A 12,215-nucleotide genomic window follows, 5' to 3' on the forward strand; every position below is an offset into this window, starting at 1 on the left:
AGCTAAATTATTTTCCACTTTTTGTATGCTTGGTGTATATGGTCTCAGTCTCTTGGATATTAAAGTGACTTATTGATCCCAGAAAAGAAAATAATTTGACCTTGTTTGTAGTAAGTGAGGCGCTTATGAATAACCTGGTCACATTTTACAGGTGAATAAACTCTTTAAGGGCACCAACCAGCGTGTTGTCTCATAAATTCCTTAGTCCCTCATTTGCAGAAGTTACATGCTTGCATTTTTGCCTAGGTGGTGGACTTGGAAGGTCTCACATAAATTATTTTCCTCCTGAAATAAAACAACAACCTTAGAGCCTTGTGCTAATTGCTAGGCCATATGTAGGGAAGTACATTCCTAAAACGTTAAGTCCATATCCTCACTGGTTCAGTTATTCTGGAAACACTGCCACGGTGCTTGTGGCATTAGCAAAATCCATGACTAGAAGGCCACAAGTGTTGAGAGTGAAGACATTTCTGATTCAAATAAGGCAATTTGTTATATCCATGGGAGAGCTGAAAAGTCCTAGTTGAGCCCTGCTATTCATAATACAGTCTAAAGAAGAGCAGCTTAAGAAAAAAAGTATGTAGTTCAACTGACTAAAGTTCTCTCCACAATTGTATACTTACTTAAACTTTAATTTTAGCTTCTATTACTGATAAAACTTTTGTGTAAGTCTTTCTTTTATACATTAATTATTCTCTGTTTAGGAAGATTTATGTGTAAGTTATACCAAGAGGAACTGTGATTCAGGTTTAACATCTAGGGATTGTGTACATTGGGTTTAAACATTTCAATTATTTTGTTTCTCTTGGAACATAATAGTTATCCACTAATACAAGTAGGAGATATGTATTAGTTGCTTGGAATTTACTGCTCAAGAGTTTTATTTTTATGCCATTTCTTCTCAAATGCTCAGTATGCTAAAAATGAACAGCCTTTGATTCTTGACTTCCAGTGCAGAGACTCTTTTAGCATACTGCTTTATTTTCCTTTTTTAAAATGAGGTTCTATTTGTTTTAAATAAATGAAGGGCTCCTGGGCTGGTGTATAGCCATAGATGAAACTTGTAAAATTTTTTGCCTACGCTTGCTACTGAAATAACCCAGGTTACTCATAAGCAGAGTGTATGTGAGTTCTCTAAGCATTTCTGAATGAAGCGTCTAATTTTAGTCATGTTAACTTTGATAAGTAAAAAAAACCAGCTTTGAATTCTCAGCTTTGAATATTGCTGAACTGTATAAAATTACCTTTTTTTTTTCATGGAGCAATAAATTTTTAATGTCTTACAATCAGAATGTTTCTACTAAATCACATTTTCTCCATAATGGTGCAATTTTTCCTGAGCCATTATTCTTTTAGGGAATGATGTTAGAGGATAATTCACCCTTTACTTATCATAAGGCATCTTTGTTAGGTTTATAAATTTGTAGCTGTGTGAAAGCAAACTTTAAAGCCCATATTTTGCGTGAAAAAAATTAGGAGAAGCAAAGTAAATTTTTACAGATTATGTATTTGCTTCACTTTCTGTTTGAAAGAGAACTTCAGTCTTCCCCCACCTCCCTTTTCTGGTACCTTCCTGTAAAAAGCATTAGTGAGAGGAAAATAATGATAAACAGGGTTTAGCTCTGTAATCTTTCAAAACTATTTTGCAAGTAATTTCCCATAGTTTCTAAAGCTAAGCATATGGTGCTAATACACTTGTGCCTCTGGTATGGGGAGTAGTGTCAGAATACACAACATTTTATATTTTAAGCTGTGTGTGTGTGTGTGTGTGTGTGTGTGTGTGTGTGTGTGTGTGTGTTTTCAGGTCAGGTTTTCTGTCACAAGTAGGTTTAATGAAATTTATTTTCTCTGTGCTTATACTTGGTTTTAAGGGTTCAGATGGGGGCATTTCTGAATAAAACTTGTAAAGAGATGTTTATTGTTGTTACAGGCAATTCACACACACACATTTTAGGAGGCTTGAAATGATCTTATGGAGAAAACAACTTGGTAGAAGAAGGGGGGACATTTTCTGTAATTTGAGTTGTCATAGTAACCTGCATCAAGACGCTTACTTGGAAGCCAGGCCTGAAGAATTTCTGTGACAATAAACATTCCTGTTGCATTCATCATCTTTTTTTCTCCAAGAAAGAACCATCTACTATTGTGACCTAATTATTTCATTTCTGATTTTAGAAGATGGCTAGCAGTTTGCATTTTTTTAGCATTTTGAAACTTCAAACTCATTTGAAAAATGAAAAGTTCAGCTGTTTTTATTTGAAGTTGACATTTCTGATAATGTATTTCAAGCTAGTTATTTCAAATGGAAAACTAGGTTAAGTATAATGGTTACTTCATGAAATATGGAGGAAACAGGATTTGATGAAGATTTGGAGAAATTGCCCCATGCTCCTGTTAGCATGCAAATCTTAATCTTTTTGTTTCCATGGAGCTCTGATCTGGGAATGTTAAGACATTTCCTACAGTCAAATTGTTAATATTTTTATTTTACGGCATCTTGTAATATCATCTTAAGCAAGAATGTATTTTAACAAAAAGGATGAGGTGTCATTTTTATTAGCAAAATATTTTACTTGGAGAAATTGTATCCAGACATTATTATTTTTAGATCTGCTGTCTTTCACAAAGGACAGTAGAATGTTGTTTCCTAAGAGAAAGGTTTTTTTAGGATCTGCTTTTCTCTTGCCTTCTATAAGATACTGATTATTGCCCAAGATTATTTGAAGTTACAAGTGTTTTCCATAAGCAAGGAATGTTAGGGGGAAAAGGAGATGAAAGTGTGTGTCCATTCATTTTAGGAAACCTGGAAAATAAATTGGAAGAGTTTGTGGCTAGTCTAATTATTTAAAAATATACAAAATTTGCAGTTATGGTCTATAACTGTGTAGTTATCTAAAAAGTGATAATACTTTCATAGGGACTTTTCCACATATAGATGAGAATCTTAATCAAGTGGAATATTTCTTTAAAACCAAATTTAAGGTACATGTAGAAAACCTAGATAGTCCATTTACTGGGAGAATGTGAAGGAAAATATAATCACCTATTATGTCACTGTGTAGAGGTACCTATTGTAAATATTTTGTGGGAATCATCTATAATTTTATAAGCAAAGTAGGGATTAAGCTGTCAATAGCCAAAATACTAATAGTGAAAACACTAGAATTTTATCCCCTATTAGAATTAGCAGTGTGCCTGCTATCATCACTACTATCTAAAATATTTTACTCTGAAATGTCTAGCCAGTATTAAGAAAAGAAAAAGGAATGAGAGAAAGAGAGAACTATTGGAAAGGAAAATAAAATTATTTGTAGATAATAAAAAATCCCCAAGACAATCAAACTAATAGACTGTAGTAAGATTCCATGTAAATAATGTAAATATCTGGATCTACATAGTAGTATAACCAATTCAAAAATATGAGAAAAAAGGAACCCATTCACAATAGCTACAGAAAGTATGCTAAGGATTAACCTTTGTAAGAAACGTGAGTGACCTCTGGGAAGAAAACTATTAAACTTTACTCTGAGGATGTCGAGACTCAGTGTTTCTGGATAGGAAACTCATTATTTTCAATCTGTATTGATTTGTAAGTTTAATATATTTCTAATCAAAATCTCAGCAAGAATTTTTCACAGGTCAACAATTCTGAATTTCATTTTTATATAATAAGTAAGAGACAAGAAATGTTTATGTAAAAAATAATAATGAAGGGAACTTACAATGCTGGATACTAATGTAAAAAGTTATGATGTTGATCAAGTAGACAAATACCTGGAAAATAATAGAAAGCCATAAGAATGTTGTATTGACAAAAATAGCATTGCAAATAATAAATACAAAAATGTAGTAATATACTGGAAGAGAATATATATGAATACCTGATGTTGGGTTTGAGGAAGGATAAACTAAAATGTAGAAGCACAGGTTCAAAAAAGGAAATGATTCATATGTTTAATTACATTAAATTTTTTTTGTTTTACATATGGCAATCATTTGAGGGACATATTCTCTCTTCCCCTAAGTGTCTCTCAATAGATAATTATATAGAAAAATAGTTGATACTTATATATAAAAAAATTATTTCTGGTCAGTAAAAATAACCAATACCCAGTTATAGTTCTTAGTGAGCCATTTAAAAAAGAATACAGACAGATGCAGACCTAAAGATTTTTCAATCTTGATAATAAAGAATATCTTTTTTTTTTTTTTTCTTCTTAAATAATTATTTTTTATTGAAGGGTAGTTGACACACAGTATTACATTACATGAGTTTCAAGTGTACAACACAGTGGTAGAACATTTATATACATAATTCTAGGTTCCAGCTATCACCCTACCAGGCTGTTACAATATCTTGACTATATTCCTTATGCTATACATTACATCCCGGTTACTAATTTATTTTACCATTGGAAGTCTGTCCTTTTTTTTTTTTTTTTTGTGAGGGCATCTCTCATATTTATTGATCAAATGGTTGTTAATGACAATAAAATTCTGTATAGGGGAGTCAATGCTCAATGCAGAATCATTAATCCACCCCAAGCCTAATTTTTGTCAGTCTCCAATCTTCTGAGGCATAACAAACAAGTTTTTACATGTAGAACAAATTCTTACATAATGAATAAGTTACATAGTGAACAGTACAAGGGCAGTCATCACAGAAACTTTCGGTTTTGCTCATGCATTATGAACTCTAAACAGTCAGTTCAAATATGAATACTCATTTGGTTTTTATACTTGATTTATATGTGGATACCACATTTCTCTCTTTATTATTATTATTTTTAATAAAATGCTGAAGTGGTAGGTAGATACAAGATAAAGGTAGAAAACATAGTTTAGTGTTGTAAGAGAGCACATGTAGATGATCAGGTGTGTGCCTGTAGACTATGTGTTAATCCAAGCTAGACCAGGGCAATAAAACATCCACGTATGCAGAACATTTCTCTCAGAACGGGGGGGTGAGGTTCTAAGCCTCACCTCTGTTGATCCCTAATTTCTCACCTGATGGCCCCCCTGCGACTGTGCCTGTCTTAGGTTGTTCCTCCCTTGAGGAATCTTACCCGTCTCTGGCTAACCAGTCATCTTCCGGGGCCATACAGGGAAATGTGAAGTTGGTAAGTGAGAGAGAAGCCTTATTGTTTGAAAAAGTTAGCTTTTTACTTCTTTGCATATTTATGCCCTGTGGCTTCTATGCCCAGCATTTGTCTTGAGGTATCTTTACCACTTGGAAGAATTATGATACTCGGTAAATTTGATATGAGGCACGAATTCTATTTAAGGGTTGTAATTAGGAAGGAAGAAGAAAAGCTATAGAAGTAGCAGGTGGAAGAAAACATGGGAAGATTGATTATTTCTTTGATATATCTTCTTGTAGAGTAACTTCAGCATGTACAGGTTTTAAGCTACTACTTAAATTGCACACACACATTAACATAATAGGAGTATAGTTACATAACCAAAGCATATCTGTAATTACCAGCCGTCTGCAGTGAAACCAAGAAAACCAGTTAGGCACCTTAGGCATTTGTGAAAACTTATCTATGATATGGTGGATATTGTCCAACTGAACTTGAACAGTCTGAGAGAAATCAGACAAATTAAAACAACCCATTCCTGGGGACTGTTCACATGCCATATGTTCTTTTAACAGTAAATAGTTTGTAGTTGTAAGACTTTGGAGTGCTACAATTTGCACTTCTCCAAATTCTTGGTTGAGTTCCAACAGTATAGATCCAGTCCAATTTTGTTGTTTTACTGTATGCACAGGCCAGCTTAGATATCTCCTTCCTCATTCCCATGGCAAGTCCAGGAGCTGGTGGGATGAGTGCATCTACAGCTGTAGCAGTGCGTGGATCTTTGTTGGGGTTTTTTGATGATCATCTTCTGGCATGAGTCTTCCAGAGAGTGCTGATGTTGGAAGTTCTCTTTCATATCGTATCTTAGTTCATTTTCGGGGTAGCCCAATTAGGCTTTGATCCTCTGTATAAACACAAACAGACCCTTTGCCTACACTTTTATATGCCCTTTATACCCTTGTGTAGAACTCGTTGGAGGTTACCACACAGGAACTGCCCTTTTTTTTTTTTTTCTATCACTAATCTACACTTACATGACGAATATTATGTTTACTAGGCTCTCCCCTATAAACCCCTTTACAGTCACTGTCGATCAGCATAGCAAAATGTTGTAGAATCACTACTTGCCTTCTCTGTGTTGTACAGCCCTCCCTTTTCTCCTACCCCCCCATGCATGTTAATCTTAATACCCCCCTACTTCTCCCCCCCTTATCCCTCCCTACCCACCCATCCTCCCCAGTCCCTTTCCCTTTGGTACCTGTTAGTCCATTCTTGAGTTCTGTGATTCTGCTGCTGTTTTGTTCCTTCAGTTTTTCCTTTGTTCTTATATTCCACAGATAAGTGAAATCATTTGGTATTTCTCTTTCTCCGCTTGGCTTGTTTCACTGAGCATAATACCCTCCAGCTCCATCCATGTTGCTGCAAATGATTGGATTTGCCCTTTTCTTATGGCTGAGTAGTATTCCATTGTGTATATGTACCACATCTTCTTTATCCATTCATCTATTGATGGACATTTAGGTTGCTTCCAATTCTTGGCTATTTTAAATAGAGCTGCAATAAACATAGGGGTGCATCTGTCTTTCTCAAACTTGATTGCTGCGTTCTTAGGGTAAATTCCTAGGAGTGGAATTCCTGGGTCAAATGGTAAGTCTGTTTTGAGCATTTTGATGTACCTCCATACTGCTTTCCACAATGGTTGAACTAACTTACATTCCCACCAGCAGTGTAGAAGGGTTCCCCTTTCTCCACAGCCTCGCCAACATTTGTTGTTGTTTGTCTTTTGGATGGCAGCCATCCTTACTGGTGTGAGGTGATACCTCATTGTAGTTTTAATTTGCATTTCTCTGATAATTAGCGATGTGGAGCATCTTTTCATGTGTCTGTTGGCCATCTGTATTTCTTTTTTGGAGAACTGTCTGTTCAGTTCCTCTGCCCATTTTTTAATTGGGTTATTTGTTTTTTGTTTGTTGAGGCGTGAGAGCTCCTTATATATTCTGGACGTCAAGCCTTTATCGGATGTGTCATTTTCAAATATATTCTCCCATACTGTAGGGATCCTTCTTGTTCTATTGATGGTGTCTTTTGCTGTACAGAAGCTTTTCAGCTTAATATAGTCCCACTTACTCATTTTTGCTGTTGTTTTCCTTGCCCGGGGAGATATGTTCAAGAAGAGGTCACTCATGTTTATGTCTAAGAGGTTTGTGCCTATGTTTTCTTCCAAGAGTTTAATGGTTTCATGGCTTACATTCAGGTCTTTGATCCATTTTGAGTTTACTTTTGTATATGGGCTTAGACAATGGTCCAGTTTCATTCTCCTACATGTAGCTGTCCAGTTTTGCCAGCACCACCTGTTGAAGAGACTGTCATTTCGCCATTGTATGTCCATGGCTCCTTTATCAAATATTAATTGACCATATATGTCTGGGTTAATGTCTGGATTCTCTAGTCTGTTCCATTGGTCTGTGGCTCTGCTCTTGTGCCAGTACCAAATTGTCTTGATTACTATGGCTTTATAGTAGAGCTTGAAGTTGGGGAGTGAGATCCCCCCTACTTTATTCTTCTTTCTCAGGATTGCTTTGGCTATTCAGGGTCTTTGGTGTTTCCATATGAATTTTTGAATTATTTGTTCCAGTTCATTGAAGAATGTTGCTGGTAGTTTCATAGGGATTGCATCAAATCTGTATATTGCTTTGGGCAGGATGGCCATTTTAACGATATTAATTCTTCCTAGACACGAGCATGGGATGAGTTTCCATCTGTTAGTTCCCCTTTAATTTCTCTTAAGAGTGACTTGTAGTTTTCAGAGTATAAGTCTTTCACTTCTTTGGTTAGGTTTATTCCTAGGTATTTTATTTTTTTTGATGCAATTGTGAATGGAGTTGTTTTCCTGATTTCTCTTTCTGTTGGTTCATTGTTAGTATATAGGAAAGCCACAGATTTCTGTGTGTTGATTTTGTATCCTGCAACTTTGCTGTATTCCGATATCAGTTCTAGTAGTTTTGGGGTGGAGTCTTTAGGGTTTTTTATGTACAGTATCATGTCATCTGCAAATAGTGACAGTTTAACTTCTTCTTTACCAATCTGGATTCCTTGTATTTCTTTATTTTGTCTGATTGCCGTAGCTAGGACCTCCAGTACTATGTTAAATAACAGTGGAGAGAGTGGGCATCCCTGTCTAGTTCCCGATCTCAGCGGAAATGCTTTCAGCTTCTCGCTGTTCAATATAATGTTGGCTGTGGGTTTATCATAGATGGCCTTTATTATGTTGAGGTACTTGCCCTCTATTCCCATTTTGCTGAGAGTTTTTAACATGAATGGATGTTGAACTTTGTCAAATGCTTTTTCAGCATCTATGGAGATGATCATGTGGTTTTTGTCTTTCTTTTTGTTGATGTGGTGGATGATGTTGATGGACTTTCGAATGTTGTACCATCCTTGCATCCCTGGAATGAATCCCACTTGGTCATGGTGTATGATCCTTTTGATGTATTTTTGAATTCGGTTTGCTAATATTTTGTTGAGTATTTTTGCATCTACGTTCATCAGGGATATTGGTCTGTAGTTTTCTTTTTTGGTGGGGTCTTTGCCTGGTTTTGGTATTAGGGTGATGTTAGCTTCATAGAATGAGTTTGGGAGTATCCCCTCCTCCTCTATTTTTTGGAAAACTCTAAGGAGAATGGGTATTATGTCTTCCCTGTATGTCTGATAAAATTCTGAGGTAAATCCATCTGGCCCGGGGGTTTTGTTCTTTGGTAGTTTTTTGATTACCTCTTCAATTTCGTTGATGGTAATTGGTCTGTTTAGATTTTCTGTTTCTTCCTGGGTCAATCTTGGAAGGTTATATTTTTCTAGGAAGTTGTCCATTTCTCCTAGGTTTCCCAGCTTGTTAGCATATAGGTTTTCATAGTATTCTCCAATAATTCTTTGCATTTCCGTGGGGTCCGTCGTGATTTTTCCTTTCTCGTTTCTGATACTGTTGATTTGTGTTGACTCTCTTTTCTTCTTAATAAGTCTGGCTAGAGGCTTATCTATTTTGTTTATTTTCTCGAAGAACCAGCTCTTGGTTTCATTGATTTTTGCTATTGTTTTATTCTTCTCAATTTTATTTATTTCTTCTCTGATCTTTATTATGTCCCTCCTTCTGCTGACCTTAGGCCTCATCTGTTCTTCTTTTTCCAATTTCGATAATTGTGACATTAGACCATTCATTTGGGATTGCTCTTCCTTTTTTAAATATGCTTGGATTGCTATATACTTTCCTCTTAAGACTGCTTTTGCTGTGTCCCACAGAAGTTGGGGCTTAGTGTTGTTGTTGTCATTTGTTTCCATATATTGCTGGATCTCCATTTTGATTTGGTCATTGATCCATTGATTATTTAGGCGTGTGTTGTTAAGCCTCCATGTGTTTGTGAGCCTCTTTGCTTTCTTTGTACAGTTTATTTCTAGTTTTATGCCTTTGTGGTCTGAAAAGTTGGTTGGTAGGATTTCAATCTTTTGGAATTTTCTGAGGCTCTTTTTGTGGCCTAGTATGTGGTCTATTCTGGAGAATGTTCCATGTGCACTTGAGAAGAATGTATATCCCGCTGCTTTTGGATGTAGAGTTCTATAGATGTCTATTAGGTCCATCTGCTCTACTGTGTTGTTCAGTGCTTCCGTGTCCTTACTTATTTTCTGCCCAGTGGATCTATCCTTTGTGGTGAGTGGTGTGTTGAAGTCTCCTAGAATGAATGCATTGCAGTCTATATCCCCCTTTAGTTCTGTTAGTATTTGTTTCACATATGCTGGTCCTCCTGTGTTGGGTGCATATATATTTAGAATGGTTATATCCTCTTGTTGGACTGAGCCCTTTATCATTATGTAGTGTCCTTCTTTATCTCTTGTTACTTTCTTTGTTTTGAAGTCTATTTTGTCTGATATTAGTACTGCAACCCCTGCTTTCTTCTCACTGTTGTTTGCTTGAAATATGTTTTTCCATCCCTTGACTTTTAGTCTGTACATGTCTTTGGGTTTGAGGTGAGTTTCTTGTAAGCAGCATATAGATGGGTCTTGCTTTTTTATCCATTCTGTTACTCTGTGTCTTTTGATTGGTGCATTCAACCCATTAACATTTAGGGTGACTATTGAAAGATATGTACTTATTGCCATTGCAGGCTTTAAATTCGTGGTTACCAAAGGTTCAAGGTTAGCCTCTTTAGTATCTTACTGCCTAACTTAGCTCGCTTATTGAGCTGTTATATACACTGTCTGGAGATTCTTTTCTTCTCTCCCTTCTTGTTCCTCCTTCTCGATTCTTCATATGTTGGGTGTTTTGTGCTGTGCTCCTTCTAGGAGTGCTCCCATCTAGAGCAGTCCCTGTAAGATGTTCTGTAGAGGTGGTTTGTGGAAAGCAAATTCCCTCAGCTTTTGTTTGTCTGGGAATTGTTTAATCCCATCGTCATATTTGAATGATAGTCGTGCTGGATACAGTATCCTTGGTTCAAGGCCCTTCTGTTTCATTGTATTAAATATATCATGCCATTCTCTTCTGGCCTGTAGGGTTTCTGTTGAGAAATCTGACTTAGCCTGATGGGTTTCCCTTTATAGGTGACCTTTTTCTCTCTAGCTGCCTTTAACACTCTTTCCTTGTCCTTGATCTTTGCCATTTTAATTATTATGTGTCTTGGTGTTGCCCTTCTTGGATCCTTTCTGTTGGGGGTTCTGTGTATTTCCGTGGTCTGTTTGATTACTTCCTCCCCCAGTGTGGGGAAGTTTTCAGCAATTATTTCTTCTAAGATACTTTCCATCTCTTTGCCTCTTCTTCTTCTGGGACCCCTATAATACGGATATTGTTCCTTCTAGATTGGTCACACAGTTCTCTTAATATTGTTTCATTCCTGGAGATCCTTTTGTCTCTCTCTCTGTCAGCTTCTATGTGTTCCTGTTCTCTGGTTTCAATTCCATCAATGGCCTCTTGCATTCTATCCATTCTGCTTATAAACCCTTCCAGAGTTTGTTTCATTTCTGCGATCTCCTTTCTGGCATCTGTGATCTCTTTCCGGACTTCATCCCATTTTTCTTGCGTATTTCTCTGCATCTCTGTCAGCATGTTTATGATTCTTATTTTGAATTCTTTGTCAGGAAGACTGGTTAGGTCTGTCTCCTTCTCTGGTGTTGTCTCTGTGATCTTTGTCTGCCTGTAGCTTTGCCTTTTCATGGTGATAGGAATAGTCTGCAGAACTGGGACGAGTGACAGCTGGAAGGACTTCCTTTCTTGTTGGTTTGTGGCCCTCCTCTCCTGGGAGAACAGCGGCCTCTAGTGGCTTGTGCTGCACAGCTGCGCGCAGACAGGGTTTCTGCTTCCTGCCCGGCTGCTATGGAGTTAATCTCCGCTGTTGCTGTGGGCGTGGCCTGGCTCGGGCAGCTACTCCAAAGTGGTGGAGTCGCGTTGGAGCAGGAGCTGCTGGGAGGCTATTTATCTCCGTAAGGGGCCTCCCTGCTCCCTGCAGCCCAGGGGTTAGGGTGCCCAGAGGTCCCGGATTCCCTACCTCTGGATTAAGTGACCCGCCCTGCCCCTTTAAGACTTCCAAAAAGCACCCGCCAAAACAAAACAACGACCAAAAAAAAAACAAGAAAAAAAATTTTTTTTTAATTAAAAAAAAAAAAAATTTTTAATTAAAAAAAAAGGTGGTCTTTCGTTTTTCTTTATTCTCCGGTGCCAGCCTCAGGCCTCTGCTCACCGGTCTTTCTGCCCTGTTTCCCTAGTATTGGGGTCTCTGTCCCTTTAAGACTTCCAAAAAGCGCTCGCCAAAACAAAGCAGCAAAAAAGCAAAAAAAAAAAAAAAATGGTCGCGCGCTTTTCTTATGTCCTGTGTCGCCCAGCCTCCAGTGCCTGCTCACTGTTCTTGCTGCCCTGTTTTCCCAGTATCGAGCGCCCTGCACTCTGGCCCGGATGGCTGGGGCTGGGTGTTCGGCAGCCCTGGGCTCCGTCTCCCTCCCGCTCTGCCTGCTCTTCTCCCGCCGGGAGCTGGGGGGAGGGGCGCTCGGCTCCCGCGGGGCCGAGGCTTGTATCTTACCCCCTTCGCGAGGCGCTGGGTTCTCTCAGGTGTGGATGTGGTCTGGTATTGTCCTGTGTCCTCTGGTCTTTATTCTAGG

General features: G+C 37.7%; 1 protein-coding gene across 3 annotated transcripts in view; it reads left to right on the plus strand.

Annotated features, from left to right (window-relative positions):
- The window catches only part of RASSF8 (Ras association domain family member 8), a 116,170-nt gene that overhangs the window by 38,668 nt on the left and 65,287 nt on the right, over positions 1–12,215 (plus strand). The gene's annotated exons all lie outside the window — the stretch shown is intronic.

Source organism: Manis pentadactyla, chromosome 14 (genome assembly GCF_030020395.1).
Source record: "Manis pentadactyla isolate mManPen7 chromosome 14, mManPen7.hap1, whole genome shotgun sequence".
NCBI classification, from domain to species: Eukaryota; Metazoa; Chordata; class Mammalia; order Pholidota; family Manidae; genus Manis; species Manis pentadactyla.